This window comes from Durio zibethinus, chromosome 16 (genome assembly GCF_047325235.1).
Source record: "Durio zibethinus cultivar Kanyao isolate XHJ-2024 chromosome 16, ASM4732523v1, whole genome shotgun sequence".
In the NCBI taxonomy this organism is placed as follows: domain Eukaryota; kingdom Viridiplantae; phylum Streptophyta; class Magnoliopsida; order Malvales; family Malvaceae; genus Durio; species Durio zibethinus.
In genome coordinates this window covers 267392-281444 of record NC_143177.1, presented here as the reverse complement: position 1 = coordinate 281444, position 14053 = coordinate 267392, and the positions used below count along the sequence as shown (strand labels likewise).

The 14053-nt window shown below is 28.8% G+C and overlaps 1 pseudogene; it reads left to right on the top strand.

Annotated features, from left to right (window-relative positions):
- Nucleotides 1–14053, top strand: part of LOC111298311 (cytochrome P450 83B1-like) — a 64619-nt pseudogene that overhangs the window by 1603 nt on the left and 48963 nt on the right.

Here is a 14053-nt window from a genome sequence, read left to right as displayed (position 1 = left end):
AATTAATTTGTGTATAATGTGTGCATTTCATTTTAACACCTTATATAATAAATCAAATCCAAATTCACTCTTTTTAAATTTATATTTTTAAATATAATTAAAAATATTAAAATAAACAATTAAAAAAACAAAAGAAAGCTAAATCCACTTAAGAATGATATCTTATTTTTTAATTGCTCCAAAAAGCGTTGTTATTATATGTGTTCATAAAACAAAGGCAAAGAAGATAAAGATAAAGATTAAAAAAAAAAAAAAAAGAGTTGAAGAGGTGAGAACCCAGCATGAGGATTGCTAAAGGTCAAAGTTGGTCAGATTTGTAAGATTTATAGTGGATGTATATGAGAAAAAAAATTAAAATAGATGAATTATCAAGCATAACTTTTAAACATACATATTCATATTTATCTTAATTTTTTAATGTTATTAACATCCGCATACTATAAAGTTGTTATATATATATATTATTAAATATACATTTAAAATGTTTTGTTTTCACATATTATAATTTTATATCAAATTCAGCATTTGGATAAAAAAAGTAATTGAACTTTTCATCAATTTTAAAAATTGGCATTTTTTATTTTTTTGTCTTTATATCAATTGATAAATAATTTTGTTAAAACATCAACTTTATAATTTTTTCCAAAAAAAAAAAAATCTTCCTATGTAAGCCATACGTGCATGTTTAGGAAAAAAAAAAAAGAAAAAAACCAAAAAAAAGAGAAGAAAAAAATAAAAAATAAAAAAAAAAGATAAAAAGGGTTGAAGAAATGAAAAGGCATTAACATGTGCATAGGCCACTACAGCAAAATGATGTATTAGCGATAATTTTATAGTAGTCTTTCACTTACAAACGTCGCTAGCTTCTGTGTTTTTACAAAATTTCAAGCGTTTATTATTCAAATGCTACTAAATATTTAAATAGTGGCATTGTTACTTATAAACGTCAACGAAGACTTGATATTAGAGACGCTTCTCAATTAAATCGTCTTGAATATTTTTTATTAAAAGTTTCGATGAATAGTTAAGGCGTATTTTTGACAAACAACGCCTTCAATAATCACGTCATAAAAAATTGTATGAGATTAAAGAAGGTGTTGTCTACAAGAAACAATGTTAATATTTAGACCAAAATTTTTTTCAGTCTTATTAAATTTATTTTTTTCAAAAGCTCAACCAATATTAAGCTTATCAAATTGTTAGCATCGTATAGATGTTTAATTACCATAAAATTATTGGTTCGATCCGTCCTTCAAGGGTTTTTTGGGTTAAGGCACATATTATTTGTTATTGATTATTCTAGGCATTTTCTTGGTATAAACGTCATCACCAATTGCTTTAAAAAATTTATCATAGAATATTGAAGGCGTTTTTCGTTAAGAGACGCCTTTAATAATCGATAGGAAAAATATGGGGTCGATTATTGAAGGCATTTTTGATCGAACTCACATTCTATAATCCAGTAAATTTGTTTTGAATTTTTAAAGGCGATTTTATAATAAACGCCTTCAATATTCCATAAACAAAGCTTGGATGGGTTGGTTAAAGGCATTTTTAGCTCAAAATGCCTTTAATATTCGCAGGGATAATTTTTAATGGTCGGATTATTAAAGACGGCTATATCCAAAAATGCCATCATAACTTTTTGTTGGGATTATTGAAGGTGTTACCCATAGGAAAATGCCGTTCATAATCCATTCGATTTATTTTTAGTTGGTATTATTGAAGGTGTTTTTTGTCCAAAATACCTTTAATATTCCAGACAATAATTTTTTAGGGGAATTATTGAAGGCGATTTTGGTAAAAAACGCCTTCAATGTTTTTCGTATGGGTGAATGAAGGCGTTTTCTTGCTAAAAATGCCTTCATTAATCGCATCAAATAAACATAATTGATATGTGAAGTTAGATGTACGTTTATGCCTAGAAAAAATGTTTATTGTCAGCTGTATATTTATGCCTAGAAAATATTTGGTTTATATATCTGATACTATGAATTACATTTTGGAATTTGCATAATGAACATTGTTGTATTCCAAAAAATTTACCACACATCCGAAATTAAAACTGATAACGTTGCCATATTAATATATTTTTCTGAAATAATCGTACTTATTAATTTAATAATTACACATATTATATTCATATTAAGTATATCAATAATATTAAACCAATATCTAGCCCCAATGTACAAACTTAATGTTTCCATTCAACATTGCATGTTAACAACATTATATGTTAACAACATTATAACAATTTGTTCCATATATATTTACAATCAACCAACAATGTCTAACCTGAAGGTTTATCAAAATTGATAAATGACAATACATAATCACACCATTCTTTACAGACTTTATCTAGCTCCTCTTCTGTGAAGCTTTTTTTACCTTCCAACTAAAAAAATATATAAGAAGTAAATGTTAAGAAATAAGAACATAATGTACAATTTTATTTTTTTGAATATATAATGAGTTTATGAAATTTATACTAACCTTGAATGGTGTGATCATAAAATCATGTAACACAATCTCCCACATAAAATTAAGGATATAATATCCACATTCAGTATTACTGGGTTGACGAAAAACTTGAAAATTAAATTGAGTCGGTTTAGAAAATAGTTATCTACACAAACTCAGTATTAAAAGAATAAATTTGACATTTACCGATAATTACACCCATTTCGGTTTTTTTATCTTCTATTGAATATAGATATTACCCTAAATTGAAAAGGAAAAAAATTATTGGGAACCTAAAAAAAAATTTACAATATGAAGAAACAGAACATATATAATATAATAAAGTACTGTAATACCTCTTTATAAAAGTTTCAATATCGGGGTTAGGCATCCTCGTTGGATTAATTGAATTAAGAAGGTGCACTCAATGACAATTGTAAAATAATAACAATGATATACTTAGAATAAGCATAAGATCATAGAATGGAGCAGATTGGAGTAATTAAGGTTTGAATATAGCTTACTACACATTATACGGGAGCAAATAATAATTACCCGATCTTTTCACGCATTGGATCACATGATTAGCACGATACACGACTGTGCCACTCTGCTCACTAAAAAAGTTAGGGTCAATGAATTGAAATCTGTTCGTCAATTGTCTCCCCTTTAGCTTTCTATATAGGAAGCTACATGATAACAATAAATACTGCTAGTTAGTATTACACCCTAATACTAACTTACTACATATTAATATGCATATTTGTATTTATAAGCTTACCTCATATAAGTAATGATTTCAGCAACTGATAATTCATCCATTTCACAAAATTCTTTCACCTCATCCACACCAATGAAAGAAAATGATTGTTTATCAAATAAGTCTTCCTCAGCTTCAATGGATATGAAGTTTTCATTGGTACATTTGTCCAACGAATATTTTGTTAACTCATTCATGGAAGCTTGGGCAAGGGTCAGACGTTGAGGCTGAATATCCTCATACAATATTAAACTTATCTATAAGTATTAAAACTAAATCACTCAATATTATAATCAAATTAATATTCAAATTATAACAAAAATCTTACTTCTTGGGTGGTAGTAGATGATGGGATCACTTCGTTACTTGCATCGACAGCTTCTTGTATGTGGATGATGCTATCAGGCTGGGGTACTGGCATTACCTGTTGTATTGCTGCCAACACGGACTCCAAAGCAGTGAGTCTTTGCTGTTGGTCATTGAGGCGTTACTCCTGGTCATTAATTTGTTACTGTTGCTTACAAAATTATTGCTTCATATTATGTATTTCTCATTCGTGGGGGTTTTTGCTTGTTTACCAAAATACGTTGATGGCAAGATAAATTTACCAACCTCACGAATCCGACCAGGCCTTTCTTTAGCGCCTAATGCTAAAGATAAATGATTTTCGCCATACTAGGTTACTAGTGCACTAGATTTTACTTTGACAGCATAATCATCCTGAAAGATAATAATAAGTTGGGCTGTTAAACAAATCTACACAAGCTAGTATACACTCATGCATACAACCACATTGTCAATCATACATTATAGTAAAAAAGTAGTTATACATACAATCTTTTTTATCAGTTCCTCGATTACTTCATCTGCGAAGCATCCATCATTCCGTAAATATCCTTGTTTTTAGACATTCCATCTAGAAACTTCTGTGTTTGAGCTCACTGATTCTCATTAAATTACCGTAATAAAAGAATTAGAATGTATGAAATTAATGTTCATAAATATTCATTAATGAGTATAAAACAAGTGTGCGAAGACATACAAGCTTAAACTTCATAGTTACATATCATTTTCTTGTTGTTCGATGGTGATATTACCATTTGGCTCGAATGTACCGATGTTATTCTTTGATTTTCTACAAAATCAAGAAATTACGTTAATCACATATAAAAATCAAAGGCTATATTGCATAAAGACTTATAAACTTGGTTTAATTTGGTAATGGGTTTTCGTACTGAGAAATCTTCTGAAAGTCGATATTGAATAAAATTTATCCAATCTTCCACACTTATGACATCTGCATATGGTTTAATTTGGTAATGGGTTTTCATACCGAGAAATCTTCTGAAAGTCGATATTGAATAAAATTTATCCAATCTTCCACACTTATGACATCTGCATATGTTATAGGTGGAACAACCAAAACATCACATTCATTAGCCATTAATAAAATATATTGGATTGTCAATCTGCTTTTAAAGTTTTTGAAAACTTTTCCAACAGATTGTAATACAATCTTTTTACACTCAATTGGGACATCGAACCATTCCTAAATAAGTTAACACAAATAGTATCAACACATTGAATTTCATTTAAATGACCATATAACAAAGTTTACGAAATAGTTGCATAAACATACCATAACGGACTGCCATATCTCATCATTTAGATAATCAGAAACTCGTTGCCAATTGGTGTACGTAATTGAAATCCTCCTACGGACGATGGCTCTAATATGAGTAGCCATCTTAGCAGCTTTTTTCGACACAAACTGTCCACTTTGATTGAAGTTAACATGAATTTTACTATCAGTTAGTTTGATTTGTTTATTTGGGCCCCTTCCCTTTCTTTTTTGGCCTACACTTCTTTCTTCTGCATGTTCATTAGAAGAAAAATGATGTTCGGAGTCCATATTACCTGTAATATTGATCATAATTATACGAATTACACAATATGACCCTCTAAATTGATCATTGTACTTAATTTAATACAACCAATACCATACTGAGAATAGAAAAATCATTTAACGCACCATTCAACAATGTGCTCATACACACCCTTCAACAAAACCACTCAGAAACACCATTCAACCCCCATTTAAACCCATTCAACAAAATAATATCAGACAACAAGTTTAACAAATCATTCAGCATGAAATATTATTCAGACACCCAATATCATACAATATCATTCGACAATACAATATCAGTCAACAAGGTTTAGCAAACCACAACCTAGAGGAATGCATACTACATAGAAACAACATACTTGCCAATATTAATAAAAATATATAAACGCATATGCCAATATTAAGGAATTGAGAAAACAAAAATTCTCTATTGAAGGCGTAAATAATATAGTAAACTAAAAAAAAATACTTACCAATTTAAAACAGAGGTTTGCAGTGGTGATTTTATGAAGGTCGGAGGTGAGGAATTAGAGAAAGAAAGCAATGGTCTGATAGAAATGTGTTTAAGGGTTTGATTTATTTGGTAGAATAACACAGCTTCTAATCGTTCTGTTTACCAAGACTCTGTAACTTTCTATGTTCAAGGTAGGAAAATGAATATAAAATTAATTAATAAAAGCATTTCCATGGAACAACGCCTTCAATAATCATTTAAAAATTTTATTGGAGATTATAAAAGATGTTTCTTACAAAAAAGATGCCTTTAATTATAAGCCTTTAAAATTGTGCACCTAACTTATTAAAGGCGATTTTTATAAAAAAAATACCTTTTCTAAATTTTAGAAATTATAAAAGGCATTTTTAGAAAAAAACCACCTTCAATAAGTATGGATTTTCAAAATTTATAACAAATTATTGAAAGCGGCTTATAATAAAAGACGCCTTTAATAATCCGAAAAATTTTTTTTGGAAAAATATTAAAGGCATTGTTATCTGAAATCGCCTTCAGTAATTATATACAAACTGTGATAGAAGTTATTAAAGGTGTCTATCTTAAATATACACCTTCAATAATAGTGTTATAATATGTGTAGTGATATATAGAAGGTATTTTACAGTAAAAGATACATTTAATAATTCTTAAAATATTTAGTGAAAAAATTTTAAAGGCGTCTATTATTAACAAATACCTTCAATAATTGAAGGTGCCTTTTCTAATAAACGCCTTCGATTACCATCGTGGTATATCAAAGACGACTTATAATAAAAGACGCATTTAATAATCATTGAAACTTTTATTAAAAAAATTATTGAAGGTGTTGTTATCTAAAATCGCCTTCAGTAATTATATACAAACTGTGATAGGAATTATTAAAGACGTCTATCTTAAATATACGACTTCAAAACAGTATTACAATATGTGTAGTGGTATATAGAAGGTATTTTACAATAGAAGATACCTTTAATAATTCTCAAAATATTTAGTGAAAAAATTTTGAAGGTGTCTATTATCAACAAACGCCTTCAGTAATTAAAGGCACCTTCAATAATTGAAGGCACCTTTTCTAATAAATGCCTTCAATTACCAACGTGGTATATCGAAGGTGACTTATAATAAAAGACGCCTTTAATAATCTGAAAATTTTTTTTTGAGAAAATATTGAAGGCGTTGTTATCTGAAATCACTTTCAGTAATTATATACAAATTGTGATATGAATTATTAAAGGCATCTATCTTAAATATACGCCTTCAATAACAGTGTTACAATATGTGTAGCGGTATATAGAAGGTATTTTACAGTAAGAGACGCCTTTAATAATTCTCAAAATATTTAGTAAGAAAATTTTGAAGGCGTTTATTATTAACAAACGCCTTCAGTAATTGAAGGTGCCTTTTCTAATAAACGCCTTCGATTACCATCATGGTATATCGAAGGCAGCTTATAATAAAAGATGCCTTTAATAATCATGGAAACTTTTATTAGAAAATTTATTGAAGGCATTGTTATCTAAAATTACCTTCAGTAATTATATACAAACTGTGATAGGAATTATTAAAGACATCTATCTTAAATATACGCCTTCAATAATAGTGTTACAATATATGTAGCGATATATAGAAGGCATTTTACAATAGAAGACGGCTTTAATAATTCTCAAAATATTTAGTGAGAAAATTTTAAAGGCATCTGTTATTAATAAACGCCTTTAGTAATTGAAGGCTCTTTTTCTAATAAACGCCTTCGATTACTAATATAGTATATCGAAGGCGGCTTATAATAAAAGATGCCTTTAATAATCATGGAAACTTTTATTAAAAAAATTATTAAAGGCGTTATTATCTGAAATCACCTTCAGTAATTATATACAAACTATGATAGGAATTATTAAAGGCATCTATCTTAAATATACACCTTCAATAACAGTGTTACAATATGTATAGTGGTATATAGAAGGTATGTTATAATAGAAGATGCCTTTAATAATTTTCAAAATATTTAGTGAAAAATTTTTGAAGCCGTTTGTTTCTAACAAACACCTTCTGTAATGGATTACTAAGTTTAAATGTATATTGAAAGTGCTTGTTCAAATAAACGCCTTCCATTACCATCGTGGTATATTAAAGGCGTGTCATAATAAAGGACACCTTCAATAATCAGCAAAATTTTTTTTATTGAAATTATTAAAGGCGTTATTTTCTATAATTGTCTTCAGTAATTAACTACAAACTGTGATATGATTTATTAAAGGTGTCTTTCTTGGATATACGCCTTCAATAACAATGTTAAAATTTTTGTGGTGATATGTTCAAGGCACCTATAGTATATTCAAAAAATATTTATGAGGCAATTATTGTTAGCATTTTTTGTTAGTTAACGCCTTCCATAATCCTATCCAATAAAAATCTTCTCAAACTTAGCGCATCCAATCACCAACTTCAAGCTTTATCTTCATTATTATATCTTTTCAGACCAAGTACAATTTACTTTTCCTTTTCTTTCGCTTTTAATATTCGAGCATTATCTTTTAGAACCCTATTTTAACTATTAATAACTTATTGACTTTAGCTTTTACTTAATTCAACTATTCTTTTAGCTATTGGAAATCACGATTTTTTTTTTCATGAAAAATTTTTTTACAGAACCCACTTTATTTCACCTTATGTCAACTTCAATACCATATACTCTTGAGTACTGTTTACGTTAGCAGCATAGTTTTAACAATCATAATATCTGGTAGCTGATAAATTACTTCACACCAAGGAGTTATCGTTTTGTGTAAGTGTTAGTCTTGTTATTATCTTTTGTTTAAGACATAGTAAACTATGCAATTGTACATGTTCGTTTTCATATTAATTATTTCTATACATTTGGTCTGATTATGTAGCAACTAATAAATAGAAAAGAGTTGGATGCAAAAGTTTAGATTAAGTAAAGAGTACAGAGATGTAGTAAAATTTTTTTTAATTTTGTATTTGAGAATACAAATGAAGATAATATGATATTATACTCATATGTGAAATGTGCTAATACCGAGTGACAAATGTGTCAAGTTGTTTATGAGCATTTAATTTGTATTAGATTTCTATCAGGATATGTTAATTGGTATTTTCATGGAGATTCTATACTGTCAAGGTCTTCCACTATAGTTTCTTCAACATCAAAGGCTCCTTATTACCAACATGATCCCTTTATAGCAGATGACATTGAAAGCATGTTGTGAGATGCTTTTAACATTCATAACCAAAATTTTTGTAATCTTTCTCACAAAAATGAAGGATTTAATCAGTTCAATGTTGAAATGCATGAATTTGGTGAACCTGAGATAGGTGTACGTGACCAACAACCTAGAGGAGAGGCATCAAAGTTCTATAGGTTGCTTGAGGAGATGAATGAAGAACTTTTTGAAGGATCGAAGCATTCAAGGTTATCTTTTTGTGTTCATCTTTTTCACTTGAAATGCTTATGTGGATGGATGAGAAACTCTCTAACTTTATTATTACAGTTTATGAAAGAAATATTTCTTTTTGTAAAAATTTTTGAATCTTGTAAGAAATCAAAGAAGATGATCAAGGATTTAGGTCTCGAATATGAGAAAATTCATAGTTGTCCCAATGATTGCATGTTATATTGAAGGGATAAAAAAAATCAAGAATCTTGTCATTTGTGTGATATTTCTCGTTGGGTCGACCAGAACCTCGATGAAATATTGAATGATGATGGTGATGAGGTATATATAAAAAAGAAGCTTGTTAAGGTTTTACCTTATTTTTTATTAATACCAAGACTACAATGACTCTACATGTCTTCTAAAATTGTAGATTCAATGAGATGGCATCATGAGAAGTGGATGGATGATGGATCATTGAGGCATCATGTAGATTTTTTAGCATGAAAGTTATTTTATTCTAGGTTTTCAAATTTTGCATTTGATCCTCAAAATATTATGTTTAGACTGGCATCTGATGGATTCAACCCTTTCTAAATGATGAGTACTTCTTATAGTACTTGGCTAGTTGTATTGATTTTTTACAATTTACCACCATAGATTGCTATAAAGTAACAGTCATTTATATTGTCTATGATAATTTTTGAGAAAAAAGGTCCTGGTAATGATATAGACATCTACTTACAATCTCTTATTAAATAGTTAAAGTAATTATGGAAAAGAGTTAAGACCTATGATGCATCAAATACAGAGAACTTCAATATACGTGTTACTTTATTATAGACTATCAATAATTTTTTTATTTATGTGAATTTATCTGGTTAGAGTACAAAAAATTGTTATGCTTGTCCATATTATGCTGCACAGACATGTTCGATGTGGTTATATAATGATAAAAAATTTTGTTATATGGGACATCATCGATGGTTAGATGATAATCATCGATTTAGATTTTAAAAATATCTTGATGGAACTAAAAAGTTAAAGAGATCGCCTTTACCCCTTAGTAGGTCTACTATTTTATCAAAGTTAAAAGATATCAATTTCACATATGAAAAAATGACTCCATCAAGAAAAAGAGTGAGGGACATCTTTAAAGGTGTTTAACCTCATATTATGCAAGTTGATGGTAGTCATACAAAAGTTGGTGATCTTGATGTTCAAAGTGATGAAGAGAATAATAAAGTAGATAAACCCAATGAGTATGAGTTGTGAAAAAAATATATTTTTTGAGTTATCTTATTAAGAATATAATTTATTACGCCATAACCTTGATTTGATGTACATAGAGAAGAATGTTTGTAAAAATTTTATCGGGATAATTTTTAATGTGAATAGAAGATCCAAGGATGACTTAAAGAGTCAGTTTGACCTAGTTGATATGAGGATTCATCCAGACCTCCTTCTGATGTTGCTTGCTAATGACAAATATCGATTGTCTGCTGCTTGTTTTAGGATTTCTAAAGTAAAAAAAGATGTGTTTTACAAGGTTTTAAAAAATGTCAAAGTTTTAGATGACTATGCATCAAATATATCAAGATGTGTGATATGAAGGCACAAAAACTGTCATCATTAAAGTCATATGATTATCACATTTTGATGCAAGATTTACTTTCAATTACTTTACGCTCATCAATGTTAAAACAAGTGACTTTTGTGGTAATTGAATTGAGTAACGTATTTAAATCTCTATATAAAAAATGTATGAATGTGGAAGAGCTTGATAAAGTTTAAGATCGAACTGTGATTACTTTATGCCATTTAAAGAAGATCTTCCCTTTAAACTTCTTCACTATTATGATACATTTGGTTATCCACCTTCTATATGAAGCAATGGCTGGTGGGTCGATTTATTATCGATAGATGTATCCTATTGAAAAGTATTATTTGTTAATATATTGATTACGTATTTATTGATTATCAAGCCAATCTACTTAAAATAACATATGACTAATATTTTATGTTATAGGTTTTTGGGGAGGTTAAAGTCTTATTGTCGTAACAAACGCTATCCAAAAGGTTCTATTGCTGAAAGATATTTAGTAGAAGAGTGTATGACATTTTGTTGTTGTTATTTGAAAGATGTTGAAACGAGATTTAATAGACCTTTGAGAAATGTTGGAATGCAGCATACAGACTCAGCCTACAATTATCTTTTTCAAAGTTTTGGACAACCCATAGGTAAAGTTAAATTAGTGGAGTTAGATGATAAATCTTGGACACAAGCACATCGATATGTTCTTTTTCATCATGACTTAATTGAATCGTTTCACACATAAGTTGTTTAGCAAGCAAATTATACATTACAGTAGGCATTATTTATTGTGTTTTTTTTTTGTGTTAATACTTTATCATGATGCTTTATTGTGAGTATAGAAATAATTTGAGAGATCCTGCACATTATCGATGATTAAACCCTCGAGTGGTTGATAAGTTGTTCGCTGAAAACTTTCATGAATAGTTAGGAGCAACTGTAAGTAATGCCATACTTCTCATTATTTTTTTTCTACATAGAATGCTTACAGTAAAAATAACATTAATAACATATATATTTATTCCACTTTTATAGGTTTGGAGTGAAAAGCTTGTTAGTGAAGAAGTGAAGTGTCTTTCACACGATCTGAATTGGATTGTGAAACGATACAAAGGTTTTATCATCAATGGATTTAGATTCACACAAAATCCCATGAGAGATTTAAAAGTACACAAAATTCAAGAGTTATTGTGATTTTATCAACTACTAGCTATGCTAGCGCTAGGGACACAAACCTTTTAGAAGGAAATGTTAACTATTATGGCATGATTAATGACATCAGTGAGTTGGATTATTACGACAAGTGGAAAGTTTTCTTATTTCAGTGTGATTGGGCAGATGTGAATAGTGAGAGGGGTCTTAAAAAAGATCAGTATGGATTTACACTTGTTAATTTTTCTTGATTAATTCACACAAGACAACACCTTATCGATGAACTTTATGTATTTTCATCTCAAGTCAAACAAGTATTTTACTCTGAAGATAAAAAAGAATTAGATTGGTTTGTTGTTCTTCGAAACACACCTAGAGACTTATTCGATATGGGGTTAGATACCAAAGATGATGTTGAACATGAAACTGAATGTTATCCTTTTGCTGAACAAAACTTGGATGAGAATATCTCCAGTACCAACGCTCAGTGGGTCCACAAAGATATTACTGAAGACATTTACGAACCATGATTTCATGCACTTATAATTTATAATTCGAGTGTTTAAGACATAATGTAGTAAATAATAATATGTAAATAATGTCACATTCGCTATTGTTTAATGATTGTCTTCTAAATCATACATTATATTTTGATTTAATTAAATCGATATGTTTTTTATATATCGTAGGTTTTGATTTCTTAAATTAAAAATGTCTTTATATATCTTCTGAACTAAAATTTTTTCTATATTCGCTTTTATGATGTAGGTATGCTACAATACGGAGAAGTAGGTTAAAAGGAAAACATATCAAAGATATTAGTTCAGAACCATCTACAACACCTGTAGATATTGGCTATGGACTGAATCTTTTGGAGGGAAATGAACGTACTATTGGGTTTAACTTCGTCATTTCTAATCTTTTAACTGATATTGGATCAGGTAATACGAGAGGTCCAGGTTTAGATAGTACCCCCATCAATTGATTATGTTTTAAATTCAAATACAGGTATGATATACTCTAATTTTAGAATTCGAGTATAATCATAACAGTATTACAATTTTACAAATATATTATATATTTGTTGTAGTTGATAACAATGGTAAATGAAGGACTAGACGTCAGACAACTTTGAAGGAATTATTGCCACTACCTCTTAATGAGCGTATTGTAGTGTCTGTAAACTCTGATAGGCAACCAATTGGTGAAGAGGATAAACTATTGGCTAGATTTCTAGGCATGCTAGCCCGTAATGGAATGAAATTGCCTATTCATTATGAAACATGGCATAATATTCCAGAAAAAGTTAAGGTCGATGCGTTAAACTTTATTGAGGTATTAGTATAATTAATTAGATATATTCAAATTTTTTATTTTACATTTTGTTTACTTATTCAAAATTTTCTTATTGTATTATTACAGTCAAGATTTGTACTTAAAATACCAACTTCATATGTGCTTAAGTCCTTGGAAAAGAAATGGAAAGATTATAAGAATAGTTTGAAGAATAAGTATTTCGATCGAAATAGTACTGTAAAGGAGATGATGCAAAATCTACCCGAACAACTAGTTAAATTTTGGTTCTCAAGAAAAGGAAAGGCAGTAGTTTATAACTTTGTATAATATAATGAAATGATGAAAGTGTTTAATGGTTTAAGTTGGTAATATTTGTATTTCTATCATATAGGCAATTATTTTTTATGACATAAAAGAGAACAGATTGGGATTGGTAGCAGAAAGCAACAGAAATATAGCCACACAAGTGGATTAAAAAGTTTTGGAAGAAAGCAAAAAGAAATCGTAAGTTTATGATAATTAACTTATTCCAATTAATGAATTTTTTTGCTGTTGAAAGGTAAATATGAAAATTAACATTTATTGTTTTGTTTTAATAGATTTGATTGTTTCAATACATGATATTAAACTTATCGAAAGTTTTGAACTTAGTTACACAGATGATATGTATGAAATGTTACTGTTTACGTATATTTATACATTTATTATTTGGTTGTTGTTATTGTTGATTTTTAATAGTTTCAATACCTTCAATACTTGATATTAAGCTTGTCTGATTGATTGAAATTGGTTTCTATGGTGGATATGGGAGAAAAAGTTGTTAGTTATCTCTGTTTGAAAATATTTTTGCATATAAAGGCAAATATACAAATAAATTTTGCATGCCTTTCAACATATTGAATGACTTCAATCCTTCATATTAAATCGGGAGAAAATAATTGAATATGGTTTTTATGATCGATATGTGTGAAAGCCCAAAATGCATTTATTCTTT